A 6,015-nucleotide genomic window follows, 5' to 3' on the forward strand; every position below is an offset into this window, starting at 1 on the left:
GTTGGGTGTCCCTCATGATCCAAATCTTGTACCTATGAACATCATTGCGAATCAATAAAGTCGGGGAGATTTCTAAAAAAACATATGTAAAAATGTAAATCTAAATATATATATATATATATTATATATATATATATAGGGACTATAGGACCGCTATATCTTCCAGATGTTCGGATTATATGTATCGAAATATGTATGTGGCAACCGTGTGGCAGACTGCAAAAACTACCACATGCATCTAGCGCCGTCAGATCCGATCGCGCGCACCCACTCCACCCTCCCGATTTCCTTCATTCTTTAGTTTTCCCGCACGTCCTCCCAATTTTATCGCGCGCACCCGTAGGTGCCTTTCTAATTTTCGTAGTCGTCAGTTACGGCCCCACGCGCCTCCCCGATTTTCAGGGCAAAAATAATGCTTGCATTGGGATTTGATCTCTGGTTTATAGGTAATCAACAAAGGGAGCTGACCACCTCACCTACGACTCATTGTTGAACAAGATAAGGAAAATACGGTTTTGACATGTTTTGCCTTTAATATGTTAGCACAGAAAAACTTTTTGTTTCACCTATCAATCCTGGCACATAAACTTTTCCCGTTGTAAATTCTTCACCACCGCCACGATAACTAACGCACCACCAACATGATAGCTTTTGTATACCACACCTTACATTATGTGTAAGTAGCATAGTCATATAAGCACCAGAGTCGTGATAACTTTGGTGAAAGCATCATGGTAACTTTGATCATTGGGAAAAAAATTGTTGACCCCCTCCCCCAACCCCCCGGTAATTTCTGTAAATAGAACGATAACATTCACGCCATAGACCAGATAATTTAGATACAAACATCATAATATCTTTAACCATTGGGAAGAAAAATGTAAAAATATACCCGATAATTTCTGTGTAAATAGATGGTAATATACACAGCGCACATATGATAACTGAGGTAGAAACACCATGGAAACTTTGACTATAGGGAAGAAAATTATCGAAAAGATACTCCGGTAACTTCTGTGTAAATGGCACGGTAGTATACTGTCACGCTCAATATGCGACCCTATCCGAGAGGAACTCGAAGGTCCCACCAAGGATAGACCCGCATATTGAAACGCTTTTTGCAAGGTGGATATCATTACATCAACATTACATAATAGATGGGGATACATGCAAGGCATACAAATGCCGCTAGAATACATCAATACATCATACATAAGATCAACATCCAACTACTAATGAAACACAAATAGAAGCTCAAACGACATCCACCCTGCTAGCCCAGACTGCCGACCTGGAACCTATCCCCTGATCGAAGAAGAAGCAGAAAAAGAACTCCAAAACAAGTAACATCGCTCTCGCGTCATGATCATCGCATAACCTGTACCTGCAACTGTTGTTGTAGTAATCTGTGAGCCACGAGGACTCAGCAATCCCATAACCATGGGTATCAAGACTAGCAAAGCTTAATGGGTAAGGAAGGGGTAAAGTGGTGAGGTTGTAGCAGCGACTAAGCATGTATGGTGGCTAACATACGCAAATAAGAGCGAGAAGAGAAGCAACGGAACAGTCGTGAAACTAGCAATGATCAAGAAGTGATCCTGAACTCCTACTTACGTCAAACATAACCCAAAAACCGTGTTCACTTTCCGGACTCCGCCGAAAAGAGACCATCACGGTTACACACGCGGTTGATGCGTTTTATTTAAGTCAAGTGTCAAGTTCTCTACAACCGGACATTAACAAATTCCCATCTGCCACATAACCGCGGGCACGGCTCTCGAAAGTTTATACCCTGCAGGGGTGTCCCAACTTAGCCCATTATAAACTCTCACGGTCAACGAAGGATATTCCTTCTCCCGAGAAGACCCGATCAGTCTCGGAATCCCGGTTTACAAGACATTTCGACAATGGTAAAACAAGACCAGCAAAGGCGCCCGATGTGCCGACAAATCCTGATAGGAGCTGCACATATCTCGTTCTCAGGGCACACCGGATGAGCAAGACGTCGGGTTGGCATAGACCCTGTGCCCAGGGGGCGCCGGACATCGCTCGGTTTGGACCAGCACTTGGAGAAGCACTGGCCCGGGGGGTTAAGATAAAGATGACCCTCGGGAGCGCGACTCCCAAGGGAAAAGAAATTGGTGATAGGCAAATGGTAAAACCAAGGTTGGGCCTTGCTGGAGGAGTTTTATTCAAAGCGAACTGTCAAGGGGTCCCCATAACACCCAACCGCGTTAGGAACACAAAATCAAGGAACATAACACCGGTAAGACGGAAACTAGGGCGGCAAGAGTGGAACAAAACACCAGGCATAAGGCCGAGCCTTCCACCCTTTACCAAGTATATAGATGCATTAAATAAGAGATATTGTGATATCCCAACAAAATTCATGATATCCATGTTCCAACATGGAACAAACTTGTTTATCTTCACCTGCAACTAGCAACGCTATAAGAGGGGCTGAGCAAAAGCGGTAACATAGCCAAACAACGGTTTGCTAGGAAGGGTGACAAAGGTTAGAGGTTCATGACAATTTGGGAGGCTTGAAGAGCAAGTGATAGGTAGCGCAGCATAGCGTTAGAACGAGGCAATTAGCATAGCAATGATAGTAGTAAGATCCAGGGTAACGGTCATCTTGCCTGAAATCCCGCTAGGAAGAAGAACGAGTCCATGAAGAAGATGAAGCCACGAAGACGAACCAAGCGTAGACGAACGAATCCTCACGATCAAAACGAAACGGGAACTATCGAGAAGAAGCACACAACATGGTAAACACACCACACATGAACAAGGCATGATGCTCAACCAAGTATGATGCATGACAAGGCTACATGAGGCTACGCGTGGCAAGAGATGATGCATACAAGAACAACACATCAAAGCAAGTTTAAATGATGCCGGAAACAACATATAACAATTCCGGTAAATCCCCATATGCAAATTTCGAAATTGGTCCAGATCTGAATAAACCTTATGTTCAAGTTGTTAAACAGCAAGTTAAGATGCACCAAAATGATCTACACAAGATTCTAGTCAAGTTACATATAAAGTTCATTTAATTTGGAGCTACGGCCTAGAAGATATGAGCAAGACAAGTTAAACATGGCATTGATGCAAAATGCATTCAAACATCAAGCAAACACACTCAAAACATGGATGCAACAAGGTAACATGAAAGTACATGCAAAACTAAGCAAGTTTCATATAGAGCACACTCAAAACGGAGCAACGGTTCAACACATACACATGAAACAAGGTTAAAGGACAAGCTGTTCAAAACAGCAACTAGGCAACTTGCAATTATCAAAACAACATGCTACAACACCTCAACATGAAAACAAATGACATGGACGTGATTTACAGGTAAAGCATTACAAAACATGAACACTGAGTTAACTCCAGAAATCAATATAACATACTCAAAAGGGCATGGCAAGATTGCAAATAATAACAGTTTCACAGACTTAGCAGAATTTCACTAGACATGACAGAAATAACATCAGGTTGCAATATTTAGAGCTATCAAACAGCATGCTAAAGGAACTTATCATGGCAACCAAAGGCATGAAATGCTAGTACTAAAAGCAATTAACAAAACTCCCTTACTGAACTTATCTCAAATATCAACATACAAGATGGTAGCACCCATGCAAACATGCCAAATGATATGACAGATTCAGACGGTGAAAATAACAGTACATGGCAGCAACAACGATAAGTAGGCATGTTGGTGAGCTTGTACCACTCACCACAAGGAATTTCATGGCATGTTAAGTCAACCAACAGTAAGATGGCACATTGATTGAGCTAAACATGGTAAGAGCAAATTCATAGGGTGCATGGATCACTAGCAAAACACATGGTAATACTGGACTCAATGTTAACAGGCTGACAGCAACATTATTTAGCAAGTTTGGAGCAAGAATAAAATAAGCTACAGCAGGCTATAAATACAAACAAGGGCATGGATGGATAGAGAATAACATGTCTAACAAAACATCCTTAGTGAACATCTCCAGATTATGCATAGAACTCATGGTAGCAGCAGGTTTACATAGCATCACAATGTTACAGCTACATACTAGCAGAAATGGCAGAAATAACTGTCACAGAAATCAGCAACATCACGGAGGCTACTTTGCATGCTTGTGCTAGTCACCACATATATCACTAAAATACAAGATAAGTACCCCTATAAAGATGGCATGATGTAGTTCAAAAAATATGTAGAACTCATGCTCATAGGGTGCACACACAAAATGCAACGAAAATAACAAATCAGCAAGTTCTGTAAACAGACAGCAGTTAACATCATATAGCACTCTTGCAACGATGATTAGGGCATCCAGATGAACTCAAAAAAGCATGGCACAGTGGAGCAAAGTGAAAAGCATCTCACAATGAACATTTTTATATATTACACGCACAAAACGGAGCAGCTCACATGAAGTTACGACATGTTGAAGTAGGCTTGAAAATGTCACAGAGCAAAAGACTCGGACGAAATTTACCTCCGGAAAACGGATCTAGGGTTTCGGGGCACGCGGGTCGAGGTTCGTAGGTATCTACGCCGGAGTTGGCCGGAGAGGAGGAAGGAGACCGGAGAGGCGTCGGGGAGGTCGGGTCCGACCGGATCCGGCGCCGGCGGAGGCGGAGCAGGTCCGGACGGCGAGGGCGGCGACGGGCGCCGGTGAGGTCGGCGACGGCCGGCGTCGAGGAGGGCAGCGGGGGACGCGGTTCAGACGGGGGAGACGCGGCGCCGGCGAAGGGCGGACTCGGGCGGCGGGGCGAGCGCTCGGGCACCCGGGACAGGCGCGGGCCGGCGGCGCGGCCGGATGGGCTCGGGCAGGCCCGCGATGGGCTCGCGTGGGCCGGCGCGGTGGAGGGAAGCGGCGGGGCGACATGGCGGTGGCTGGTTCGACGGGGGCGGCGGCGCGATGATGTGGCGGCCTCCGATTGGTCGGAGTGAGGTGGCCGGCGGACACGTCCGGCGCGGGTGGACAAGTCCGGCTGCGGGAGGAAGAAGATGGCTAGGGTTAGGGTGGATTCATCCGCGAATTTCGGGGGAGGGGTGTTTATATAGGTAGAGGGAGTTAGGAGAGTCCAAATGAGGTGCGGTTTTCGCCCACACGATCGTGATCGAACGGCGGAGAGCATGGAGGGGAGTTAGATGGGCTAGGTGGGCTGTGTGAAAGGGTGCTGGGCTGCAAAGAGAAGGGGGGTTTCGGTTAACGCGGTTAAAGGTTGGGGCATCAAACGACCTCCAAATGGAACGGAATTTGACGGGCGGTCTACCGTTGATATTTCAAGGCCACTCGGCAAATCTCGGCCCAATCCGAGAACGTTTTTCTCCCGCTCACGAAACAAGATCTGAGAGGTGCAACTGGTGCGTGTGGGAGAGGTTGGGCTCAGAACGGACAACGGAGAGAACCGGCAGAACCCGAACGGATGCATGTTTTGAAAAACAAGAGGATGCAATGCAGATGATGACATGGCAAAGTGCGGCACGCAAGCAAAAGACATGGCAACTACGGCGAATAACTGGCAGACACCTGGCGCATCAGATCCGGGGCGTTACATATACCTCCCTCCCCTGGTATTTTTCTGTGTAATAGCATGAAAACATATGCACTGTGATAACTAAACACCATGATACGTTTTTGACCAATGGGGGAAATTTTGCTGAAACATACCCCTGATAAATTGTGTAAATAGCTTGATATTTTAAGCACGGCGGGCTTGATAGGTTACTTAGAATCACTATGATAACTTTTTGACCCGAAAAAAGTTGTTCAAAACAACCCCGAGATTTTTTGTGTAAATAACATGATAATACAAGCACCCATAACCGATAACTTACATATAAACATCATGGTAACTTTTTACCAAAGGAAAAAAAGTTGTTAAAAACATACACTCGCCTCGCGGGGCCTCTTGGATGAAGACACCACATGGCGTGCCACGGGAAAGTCACATAATTTTTAGTGTCATGAGGGTTACACGTGCTCCTGGGTT

The sequence above is a fragment of the Triticum aestivum genome, chromosome 7D, assembly GCF_018294505.1.
Source record: "Triticum aestivum cultivar Chinese Spring chromosome 7D, IWGSC CS RefSeq v2.1, whole genome shotgun sequence".
Lineage (NCBI taxonomy): Eukaryota > Viridiplantae > Streptophyta > Magnoliopsida > Poales > Poaceae > Triticum > Triticum aestivum.